The sequence below is a fragment of the Anabrus simplex genome, chromosome 11, assembly GCF_040414725.1.
Source record: "Anabrus simplex isolate iqAnaSimp1 chromosome 11, ASM4041472v1, whole genome shotgun sequence".
Lineage (NCBI taxonomy): Eukaryota > Metazoa > Arthropoda > Insecta > Orthoptera > Tettigoniidae > Anabrus > Anabrus simplex.
The window spans coordinates 132996050-133009057 of record NC_090275.1 but is presented as its reverse complement, the minus strand read 5'-3'; positions in this window follow the sequence as shown (position 1 = coordinate 133009057).

The following is a 13008-nucleotide window of genomic DNA, read 5'->3' as shown; positions in this document are numbered from 1 at the left end:
AAAACACAAATTCATATCGTACTCAATACAACGAAAAGGCACCAGGATAATTGTACTGTACATAAATAATATTCCTTACAGTTCCAAGCTACGTGCTGGAGCCCGGTAGCACGTACTGACCGGCCGCCACTGATCCATCCTCATCAGATGACCATCGAATTTTAATCTTCTTTCCTAATGGTGTCTGTGATTTTTTCTGTTACTTAATAGATTTCCTTTTCATCCAAATGCCATTTTCGCATTTAGGTCCTAGAATTTTCCTGAGAATGTTCCTCTTTGTTTTTTTATTTGTGATCAGCCACCAATTATCAGAGTTTCTGATGCATAAATGGCTCCTGGTTTGACAACTCTGTTGTAGTGTCGTAATTTTGCGTTAAGGTTATAGATTTTTTGTTATATCTGCTCCAGACAATTTTGTATGCTTTTTGTAATTGTTTCTTTGCTTGCTGATTTATCCCGTTTGGTTGTATAATTTCGGCCAGGTATTTCTACTTGAGAGATGAGTGATTAGAGGATATACTTTGTCTTTTCATAGACCTGTTGATCCTGGCGACACGGCGCCGCCGTCATCGGCCGCAGTGACGTCAGTGCGTGCGAGCTATTCCTAGTGCTCTGTATCTCTACTGCACATAACATAACTGCATCTCTTCTAAAGTTGCATGACGGTTTTTCAGTTCATCAACTAGGCCTAAGTATGTTTGTTCACAACATTCCGCACAGAGATGAGAATGATTCGGACCTCACGAAAGAGATGCTTCGCTGTGTTCGTGTGGATAAGGTGAATCCCATCGCATGTTCTATCCTACACAGTGATGCCAACCTTAGCAACAAGTCGCTAAATCTAGAGGATTTGATAAATCACTTAGAGACAAATTTTTAAAAAAAGTTGTAGCAGCGCAGACAAGCTTTCAGCTTCATTACGGTAGGGCTTACCTTTCATCAAAGTAGCTCCATCATTCTAAATGTCTCGTTGTATCATCAGTGTTTGATTTCATTCTTCAGTCTGCTCTATCGCCACTGAAAACGAAACAAGATGCGGTATTTGTAATAAAATACATACATGCGAAACGTATTTTTTTCAAATAGAAATCAATTGATGTACTTAGGGACCTACCAAGATCGCAGGTCCTGAGAATGTATATCGTTTTGGAGAAAAACTTACTTATAAGTGTATTTTGATAATTATTAATGCTGGTAGTACATTCACTGTTCTGTCACTGGCTCATGAACCTGACTTAAGCTAGTCTCATTTTAGTCTCTATAAATTCAAAATAAATGCATTTTTTATTTTACTATTACGACTATGTAAATGCATTTTAATTTGGAAATAATAATGGCAGGAGACATTTATCAAAATTAACTAAAATCTGTGGCAATACATGTATATAGTAGTGGGGATTGTTGGGGGCAAGGGGAGCCCTCCCCACTTTCTGCAGAAAATATTACATTTTTATTTCATTTTGGCCGGCTGGAACTAGGAATTATTAAATACAGCAATTTGTGCAAGCTCTGTTGTCTTATCGGCTAATCCATTTCTTTATTTTCATTGATTATTAACGAAATTATTACCGGAAACACAGCGTTAGTGGCGGCGCAGCGCCACAGCAAGTAGTGGAGACTGTGATGGACAGTCTCTGTGTTGTTATAATCTCGCCGTACTAGTGTTTAATTGTAATAAATGTGTAATATTGTTCCCTTGGTTAGAGTATTATCGTATAGTATTCAATCAAAATCTCAAAAAACTATCATTACCGCACTCACTGCCAACGTTTACCTCCCTGTCAAAATTTGCTCGGAGAGCATGAAAAACCATACTCTTCTGTGGCTTTTCTTTTACAGTTTTGATGTATATCAACCCCCCGTCCGTTATATCCCACAAACCCGGGCACTGCTTGTTTCTTTGTTTAATTCCCAGCCGCCGCTATGACTGTCTTTATTACAACGTATTATTATTATTATTATTATTATTATTATTATTATTATTATTATTATTATTATTATTATTATTATTATTATTATTATTATTATTATTATTATTATTATTGTGCATTAATGTACATAGTCATAACAAAAGCTGGAAGTAGTAGTATATTTTGCTTGGGTAACTTGTCGAGGAGAGTCCAGCTGATCCACCAGCTCGCGGTCTGGTTGTGTACAACTTCCGGCCCCGGAGTCACTTACAACGCGGCCAGGAAGATGTAATTCAGTGGCGGTGGGCTCTCCACCCAGTTTAATATATCTTTACGCATTCATGGATAATTGAAAACTTTTCTTTCTTTCGACAATCGATCGAAAGCATTCGACTTATATCGAAGTCCGTTACACCGACAGTTGTTCGTTTTGACCATAGCCGTCTCGATCCTCTTATACTGCCTGCTCTATGCCACTATTTTAACACAGGAAGGCGCGACTACCGACATTTCTCCAAGTCGCCGTAAGAGTGCAGCAGTAGACGCACAATCTTCGCTGTTTGTGTGGGTGTAGCACTGTGTTATTGGTGCATGAATGTGTGTGTAAACCTGAGTTATTTCGAACAATAAGTAAACGTGTCGGGTCACTTTCGTTCATACAAGAGATATTTTGCATAGAACTGTGAAATGAATTAATCATGTTATGCTAATAGATATTTCAAAAGTGATTTTAAGGTGTTGGTACTTGTTTCTTTTCGTTTGTGTAAGTCCTATTTTTCGTAGAACTGAAACTTCAGATTCTTTCCCCGAAATATTCAACTGTTGTGTACCATTTTGCCAATCTCGGCAAGGTGGTTCACAGCCAGAAAAGATACGACTCCATGAAATACCGTCTAGAAGGGAATTAAGAGAAAAGCGGCTGTCGGCTTTATCTAGGCAAGGACCTAATAAAGGAAGTAATTGGTTATCCTCAGATTACTCTCGCATCTGTGCCTTTACACCTTATTTCAGAAGGTGATGGAGCCTCCGCGGCTCAGGCGGCAGCGCGCCGGCATCTCACCGCTGGGTTCAGTGCTTCAAACCCCGGTCAATCCATGTGAGATTTGTGCTGGACAAAGCGGAGGCGGGACAGGTTTTTGTCCGGATACTCTGGTTTTCCCTGTCATATTTCATTCCAGCACCATTTTCGAATATCATTTCATCTGTCATTCATTAATCATTACCCCGGAGGAGTGCGACAGGCACAATTCCTATCCTCGCTGCTAGATGGGGGCTTTATTCATTCCATTCCTGACCCGGTCGAATGACTGGAAACAGGCTGCAGATTTTTTTTCAGAAGGTGATTCAAGCCGTGGAGGATAGTGGATTCCTTGTGATAAGAATTGTGACGGACAATCACAAAGCAAACGTCTTCATGTTTAGACATTTTGGACAACCCAACTGATGTAATTTACGAGGTTCAGTGAACATATGACCATACCGCATAGTGTTTTGTAGGCTGTCGTCATTAGAATAAGTTTAGAACATTGTGCATCTATGTCTGCCATCTAACGGAGAAATTTTGTCGCAGCGTAGTCTCAAAAAGGCTCGCATAGAGCAGGCAGTATAGGAGGATCGAGACGGCGGTGGTTTTGACTGACAGTGCAGCGAGCAGACTGGATAACGCGCTATTGTGCTGGAGACTATACGCATGCGCAAAGTAGATGACGTCATGGCTTATGCACTGATATTAAATACAGTAGAGAAAATATGCGACACTTCCGGATTTAGCCTTGTTAAAATGGGAGACAATTCAGAAGTGGCGCTCCTAGTGGCGTGACCTGAATTTCGCGCTAAATTCAAATATCGATGGAATTGTATATACAGAAATGGATAAATAAATTACGTCTGAAGAAAATGTTGCTAAAATATTAACTTCAAAGTTGCTAAAGCAATTCTGGATTCATGAATGGATAATTATTTAACAGGTTAACAGATGTGAAAGCGCCTGAACATGCACGGCTAGATTTGTATTTGTATATTTTTCTCATTTAAAAGCATTGTACATCACATTAGGAGACTTGTCAATAAAAAAATCGCCACATTCCTTACACACATGATTCAATGAATTTACATTTAAGAGCTGGACAATTTTCCTTTTAACTTGAAGCCTACTAACAAAAAGAAAATCTATAAATTTAGCCGCAAAAACATTCAAAATTTACCTATAAGCAATACTTGCCATTACATTAGGGTAAAGCAAATTTGCATCATCATCATCACATTTCTTAAATCACCCATATTTTCTTCAGTGCTTGTCAACGCATGACGGCATTCCAAATGGGGTAACTTGGAACACAACCAGCCACACACATATGCATATGCATTTTCCTGAATTAAATCAGAACCCATAGATCACACGTAGAAAAACACATCGGTATTGAAGGTTAACTGCTCCACTAATAAAATAAAATAAGCTTATTATATTTTAAGCCAGTTAAAATATGGGTCGCGCAGGTCAGAAGTTTAGGAAGTAGGCCTTCTATAACAATATCTTTGTAACTGGAAGATATATATGTAAACACAGTATTTACTTACATTTTCTTGTCACGAGGGAAAAGGAAGAAAGACCACGAATCCTTCTGCACTTCATACTTATTGCAACCAAACGCAGCATATATCTTTCCACTCATATTGACAGGAGATATAAAGGAATAGCACACGCTACTATTTACTTATGTCAACCTAATGCAAACGCATAAATAACCCCATAAATTTCACAAACAAATACACGTGCTCTTATGAAAGAATCAGTAACTCTGAGGTCACTCCGCTAGATAGCTCTCAATATCTCGCAGAGTGTCTACTGTATTTGCTGATATTCCCATTAGCGAGGAGCTTGCCGCCACCTCCCAGGAGCTACTATTGCATTACAGGTTTCGCTAGTAATTCTGAATAGCCGTTTTCTAGCCATTGTGAACAGGTGTTCGTAATCGCGGGAAGAAGTTTGCTTTACCTTCTGATTAGAAAATCTTTTCAAGTGAAATTTATTTTGAGTGTTGTGATTTGCTTCTCGGTTGTAACCATGGTATTCTTTGTGCAAGAGGAAATGAATTCAGTTCAGGTAATTTTAACCAGCGAAATTTTAATCTCAGGATAAGTTAGGAATTAAAAGGCTTGGACAGGACAGATCAGATTTGATTATCGAATAAGTTACAAACGCGAGAAGTGTACGAAACACGCAAGTGCTCTGTGGACGTAGATCTAGGAATGCGCTTTTTTGTTTGCCCTGATTGTTGTTCAGCAAAGAAAGAAGTGTTTGGAATTCACCTGGGTGCACAGACCTTGCTGATTTGAGTGCAAAAATAAATAAACATCAAAATTCTCATGCACACAAAAACGCGAATATTGTGCTAGTGTTCTCTATAATTTCCAAGACGAGAGTAATTAACATGTGATACAGTAGAACCCTGATTAACCGAGATAATGTGGAGACTATTGGGGTCAATTCGGAAACAATTATTTTAAAAAATCGACCGGTAAATGCGGTACACATTATTTCTATGCTTCTCGTCATAGCCAGGTGAACTTCGTGCTATTTAAAAACCAAGAATAGTGCTCGCATCTTTCAATGTTCGCAGTGCAGTAAAGTTATTATGTATTTTACTTTTGTTCTACACTAACACAACCGGCCCCGTGGTGTAGAAGTAGCGCGCCTGCCTCTTACCCGGATGCCCCGAGTTCGATTCCCGGCCAGGTAAGGGAATTTTACCTGGATTTGAGGGCAAGTTTCAGGTCCACTCAGCCTACGTGATTACAATTGAGGAGCTATCTGACGGTGAGTGTAGTAAAGTTATTATGAATTGTACTTTCGATCTACACTAACAGATTAGTCTAGTATAAAATTTATCCTCGGTTACAGGGGTTCCACCATGTTATTTGTGAAAAAGGAACCGTACAAGGAATTTTTAGTGAAGTGATTTATGTACATATGTACTTTTTTGCTGATTTGAGACATGGACAAAAATGTTGTTGTGAACCCCCTAACAAATTTGTCACGAGTCGCCACTGCTTCTATCAAACCTGTTCTGCTTTGTAGTGCTTCCTTCAGATCCATCACAACAGCCAATTTCATGTAACCTTAAAATGGTTACTAATAAATACTGAAGTCTTTATCCAATTTCCCCTTCTAGTAAGAATTGGGGAAGTTGGAAGAGGATGTCCTGTATTTTTAAGATACGTTTGTTTCCTAGCAGGAGTAGTTTCTAGTAATCTCTTAATCCAGGAAGAAGGGTATTTGCATATGAACATCCATCTTTTAGTGCTTCACAAACCCGATGAAATGCACGTCACGTGCTTTAGGTCCGTATGTCCTAGCCACACTCGATCCTTCAGGCCACAATACAATACATGCATCATTAAAACTTTGGATCACAAATTATGACATATTCAATACCATGGGTTTCACTTGCTGACAATTTAGGGGTGTCATTTGCCTGTTAGGTCTATTGGTTTCATCAAGTAGAAAATATACTGGACTTTCTGCTATTACTTGCCTGATCTCATTAAGTGTTCTCATCTGGAACAGACTTCCCAGTATACGTTCTCATGATAGGGTTGGAATACCTTGCTGTTTCGGTAAAATAATATATCATAGGCTATAAACTTCATAGTTCTGATCCGTATTGAATTGTAAGTACAATATAATTATTAAATTAATTAGTAATGGTAAACCTTTCAGTACTATAATATGTAATATACTAAATTACATTAATTAGGGACTAGTTTCGGCCGGGGCTGGCCATCTTCAGCCTTGTTATTAGGTGTTTTACATTAAGGCTGAAGATGACCAGCCCCGGCCGAAACTAGTCCCTAATTAATGTAATTTAGAATATTACATATTATAGTATTGAAAGGTGGACCATTACTATATTAACTTAATAATTATGTTGTAAAATAATATATGTTTCTGAAGCCATTGGCTCGCCACCGAATTGCTGCCATACTGTGCCATTACTACATTGCAGTTCCTTATTCCTGACATGTCTTGCGCTAGCTCACTTTACAAATATGAAAGTCTTTATGTTCTCCTGTTCAATACAAAAATGTCCACCTGTGTTAGGTGGGACAATGTATTCACATATTTCGGCTTATCTAAAAGCCATCTTCAGTAGCAGGCTTAAAATGTTACACTAACAAGTAACAAATAACAAATAATACACTCAGAAAATTGTGTGGAACAATCAAAGAATGGTTGATGACAACCAACCGGGGAGAGCGTAAAACATTACATGTAGTTGGATTTGGAGGTACTACAAACAAACAAACAAACAAACAAACAAACAAACAAACAAACAAACAAAGATAATCCAGTTCGTTAAAAGTTAGATAATTTATTTATTTCGTATGTCATATACACTTAAAACAGATACAACAACAATCGGACAAAGAATCAATGGATGGTAATATAACTTACAGTTTAATGTCCACAGAATTTAGCCAATTCACTGCCTCTTCACTTGCCGCATGAAGTTCGTGGTATCCTCCCTGGAAGCTCCGAAGTGGGCACATCATCACAACATGGTGGACTGTCTGAGCCGCGGCACCGCAGTAGCAATGAGGGCTGGAAATTTTCCCCCACTTGTGGAGCCAGAAATTGTATTTTCCAAGACCGGGCCGCACTCTGTTCAACGAAGCCCAGATTCTTCTTGGCAAGTTGAACCCAGCAAGTTTCCCACAGGGATCAGATATCAACCCTAGCTGGTCAGGGTTTGAAGCACCCCACTCTTCCCTCCAGGCATTATTCATGTTGTACTGTGACCCAACCAGCCTCTTTCCTAGTTGCCATGATGGATGTCGAGATTTTAATCTTCCATGCATCTGAGGGCTGCAGTCCTGATGAATTGGCAAGAGTGCACTTGCAGTGCATTTTAACCATTTCTTCTTCAGAGCAGTTAGCCTTCGAAGGTGAGGAGGATGGATGTTGGTAATTACTGGCAGCCATTTCAGTGGTGTGGATTTGAGTGTGCCAGACACTGTCCTCATGGTATCATTCAGCTGTGTGTGCGTTGTTGATCCATACAGGGCTGCACTATTCTGCAACTGGGTATACCAGGGCAAGAGGACGTCAACATTTGCTCCCCAGCTAGTGCCACTGATATTGTGAAGGATGTTGTTACGTGTTTAAACTTTGCTGCTGTTCTGCAGAAGCGTTCGTTATACGTCAAAGAGCGGTCCAGCACAGTACCCAAGTATTTTGGATGAGCACAGTATTTTATCTGTTGGCCTCTGAATTGAACTTGTGGAATGTAATGGGCTCTCCTGTTGTCTAGATGAAAGGTACTAATCTCTGTTTTGTTTACATTGGGTTTCTATCGCCAGATGTTGAAGTATCTATCCATTTCTAGCAGATCTTGTGTGAGAATGGCTTCAGCGGTCTCAAAGTCTGCGGATTGTGCTGTTAGGGAAGATGGAAGATCTGCCGTGTAGAGATTGAAAAGAAGTGGAGCAAGAACATAACCCTGCGGCAATCCATTATCTGATCTATAGGATCTGCTTATGTTTCCATTGAGATGTACTTGAATTAGGCGATTGCATAGCATGTTGTAGAACAAGGAAGCTAGGGTCTTGCATGAGATCATTTTCAGGAACGTCAGGATCACCCCTTTTCGCCAGACTGTGTCATAGGCTGATGAGAAGTCCACAAACACATCAACCGTTTTCATGTTTTTTGAAAGCCCTGCTCAATACGGCTGGTTAGTGCTAAAAGCTGATCGCAACAGCTCCTGTTAGGTCTGAATCCTGCCTGTTGAACTGGAATGTGCTAAAGTACTGTAGCTGAGATTCTGTTATAGATCAATGTCTCTAGTAATTTGTAGTAGATACTCAATAGAGCAATGGGTCGATAATCTTCCGCATTACAACCACTTTTCCCAAGCTTCACAACAGCAACTACTTTAGTTCTTTTAAGGAGAGGTGGGAGCCTTCTTTTCGTTAGGATGTCACTAAAGAATTTAGCAAGCCATTCCATAGTTTAAGGACCACTGTATGTCAGAAATTCGGGAAGGAAGCCATCCAAGCCTGCTGCTTTCCCTGATTTTGTTTCCTTCAAAGCAGCTGAGATCTCTGCAACAGAAAAATCCTCAGAGAACTGAAAGTTTGTTTCAGCTCTGGATAGTTCTATCTTTATCTCGTTTAGGATTTGCCTTGTTTCTTCCCTTTTTGTGTCTGCTGGTGCTCTGGTTAAGCCAACAATTCTGTTTGCTATATGTTCCGGGTTTATTTTAGAGTTCTTGCTATGATAATTAGGAGTACTACTGCCCAGCCTCCTAACGAGGGAACATGCTTTTCTGCTGGAGTGTTGGAAAATAATACTAGACGTCAGTGTATGCCATTTTTCCTTCCTGGCAGAGTCTAAGCAATGCTGTAATTCATCAGCGACTTCCGTTTGATTGCTCCGTTGGTATTCTTCATAGAGCTCATTGCACCCTGGGATGTATTCCTTTCTAAATCCTTGGGGAATGTGCTTCTTTACTATAGAACATATCACTCCAGTAAAACGGTTATAGTTTTCAAGAGTTGGTGGAATCCATTGGATATTGTGTTCCATCTCACTGGTGAAGAAATCCCATTTAGCCCTGAGCACTGAATTTGATCTTATAATTGGATCTTCAATACCGACTTTCAGAAGAACTGGGCTGTGCTAACTTCGGGGGTAATTGTCTAACACTTTTCTTCTGCAAGGGATAGGTCTCCCCTGTTGGTCATTGGAAACAAAACAGAGGTCTGGGTTATAGTCATGTTTCCATCTGGCAGAGTGAAAGGTGCCTCTCTCTTTGGCATCATACATGAAGAAAATATCTTCAGCCTCTGCCCATTCTAAATTGGTATCTTTATATCCCCAGATGGTGTGGCTAGGATGGCAGTAGGATGTTTCACATTCTGGATGGCTTCATTAACCAAGGGCTGGCAAGGAGGTTTATAGATGATAACTTCTATACCAGCAGTGATGGTGCGCTTCTACCTGCTCGATGTTGTTGTTGCTGTTCCGTAGCTCTCGTGGAAAGTTGCTTACATCTGGACAGTAAGAATGTCGCTCACTGCCATGTCCTAGGTGACGTCACCTCTGTTTGCTGGGATATCCTTACTTGCTTACTTAGCACCACCCGCCAGTTAGATAATGTTGCATACCTCATTCCTATCATACGAAACTTATTTTTACCACATATGAGTGAAGAAAAACTGCAAACAGACCTCATCCCCCCACCCACCCCAGTCACGGGGGAGAGACCGTCCGATCATCGCACCCATCGCTATCAAGTAACACACTTCCTCCAACGAACAAACTGCCCTGATACCTAATTCAATTATAAATTACTACTACGGACATATTCTTTAATAGTTATTTAGGTATATCCTTATGAGGTATCTCCTAGATATACAGTCCAGGATATCTCTTCCTTAACTACATGTAATTTTCTCTCATTTCTTTACATTTCTTTTCTCAAATACTTCTAATAACATTAAATAATTTCGCTGCTTTTCCAGGTTTCTTCCATTCTCTGTTTAATAGTTTTGCAAGAGTGTAAAGTTCCTGTTCATTTAGAATTTTATCCAACTCTTTCCCATTTATATATTTCTCTCTAATATTTGTCGTCTCTTTACAGTCCTTAATCATATGTGCCACTTCCACATATCATTTTCGTAATATTTTCCCTTAAACTCCCATCAACCACCAAATTATTCATCTCATTTCCCTTTGTGTTAACATTTGCGTCCTTATAGTCATATGTTGCAAAATTCTATTAGTGTCTTGCTGTTGCACTTCACTCTTTGGACGACCTTCTTATGCAATCTCGTGTCATCCCTTTCCCAGTAAGATCCCACGCTTCCTGACCCCATCCACCCAGCAGCCTCCGTTTACATGTTTCATTAGTGCTGATAAGCTACGCCTTCCCACCAATACTTGACTATTCGTTTCGCAATATCATTCTTACTCCACTGTTTGCAGTACAGGATGGCAATCCCATAATTAATTTAGAAAATTTGCTAACGATTACCTCTATGGCTACAATTCCATGGTCTATCCCCCAAATTTCCGCTCCGTACAATACCTTAGATTTCACTACTGAATTAAATACGTGTTTCTGTACTTTGTATTCTATATTAGGCATATTTTTATCCAATATTTTTTATACTAGCCAAAGCACTTGATCCCTTAATTTTTTCTCTTTTTATTTTATCTGACCATCTACCATTGCTGCTTATAATCGTTCCTAGGTATTCGATTTTTTTTAACCACTTGTAACTTCGTCTTACCCATCCACCACCCCTTTTACAAACCATTACTCTGCTTTTCTGTGGATTAACCTTTAAATTCCACTCGTTACAGCAGTTTTCTATCTCATTAACACTATTTTGCATCTTGATGGATGTTAATGCGAGTAGAATGATATCGTCCGCAAAGATTAGGCCTGGAATATCTTGATACTCAAAACATGGAGAGGCGCCTTTCTCAAATCCTTTCGACTGGAAAATATCGTTAATAAAAAATAAGAATAATATAGGAGACAGTTAACACCCAATCTCCCCCACTACTACGCCACCTTTAACTTTGACAGTGCATTTAAATTCCGAATATATGTTATCAATTGCTTTCCGCTGATACTCCGATCTGTGGACGACAGCCTTTCTACTCACCGAATCGAACGCTTTCTGTAAATCGATTACAGTAATGTGCAACTTGCTTCTTTTATTTTTAATATATTTATCTATTATTGTTTTAACTACCATTATATTGTCCCGTTCCCTGCTCGATACTCCTCTAGATCTCTGGACATGACTTCTTGTGAATATTTTGACTCTACTGGCTAGGAAAAGCTATTCTTGCACAATTCATTGTTTATACATGAAATTTCCCCTTCCACCCTTTCTCTAATAATTCCTTTACTTCGTCAGCTGAAATTTCCGTACGTAAATTGGACAGGGTGCACTCGAGACCGCCATCTTCTCTACATCCTGTTTCCGACGATCCTCGCACTTAACAATTTACTAAAGTATTATATCCATTCTCCATGACCTCTGTTACAGTCCGACTCGTTGGCTGAATGGTCAGCGTACTGGCCTTCGGTTCAGAGGGTCCCGGGTTCGATTCCCAGCCGGATCGGGGATTTTAACCTTTATTGGTTAATTCCAATGGCTCGGGACTGGGTGTGTGTAGCGTATTCAACATTAGAAATCATCCTAGGTAGGGCCCTCATCTTCACAAACATGCAGGTCGCCTAATAGGCCTGCACCATACGCCATTATTATTATTATTACCTCTGTTACAAATTTGATGTATTCTGTACCATACTCTCTTAAAATCGTTATTCTTAGGATCTCTATTTAAGTTATCAGTTTGCTTATTCTGCCACAAGTCTTGTGTTATTACCAATAATTATTTGTACTCTTTTCTTTTGCTACAGAATGGAGTTCTCGATTCTGAATGTTTCTAATGATTTCATTAATTCGGCCTTTCTTCTTCTGCATTCTTCATTGTACCACCCACTATTTGTTTGTGTTCTTATCCCGCATCTCATGTCTCGCCATCAATAGTGTGTTTTCTATTCACTTTATTGCCTCATCTCTTTGTTTTCTTCAATCGCGATCTTAATTCCTGTCTTGATAATTTCAAAAGAGCTCCCTTCAAAATATTCCTTGAATTCTGTGCAAAGGTCTTCTCTCCATAGAAACTCTCTTTGAACTTCCTGTGATAATACCCACCCCCGTACTTACCATATTTATAATGAAATGAACAACGAGCATGATTAACACATTAAAAACACGTCTTGATGCTGAGGTTAAAACCCTCTCGCCTAAACTTCTGTGGTTAAAATAAAAACTTGCTGTGGTGCAGGAGCATGAGACTCAGAGGGCAGATGTCTGGTAACGTGGTCTCTAAGTAGGCCTACTGTGCTGTGAGCGGCAATATTGTTTGTATCCTCAGACGGCAGCGTGCTCACCTCATTTCAAGTGAGATTAGTGCTGGACAAAGCGGAGGCGGAACAGGTTTTTCTCAGGCTACCCCAGTCTTCCCTGACATAGCACGGTATCTCATCTGACATTGCCCGAGAGGAGT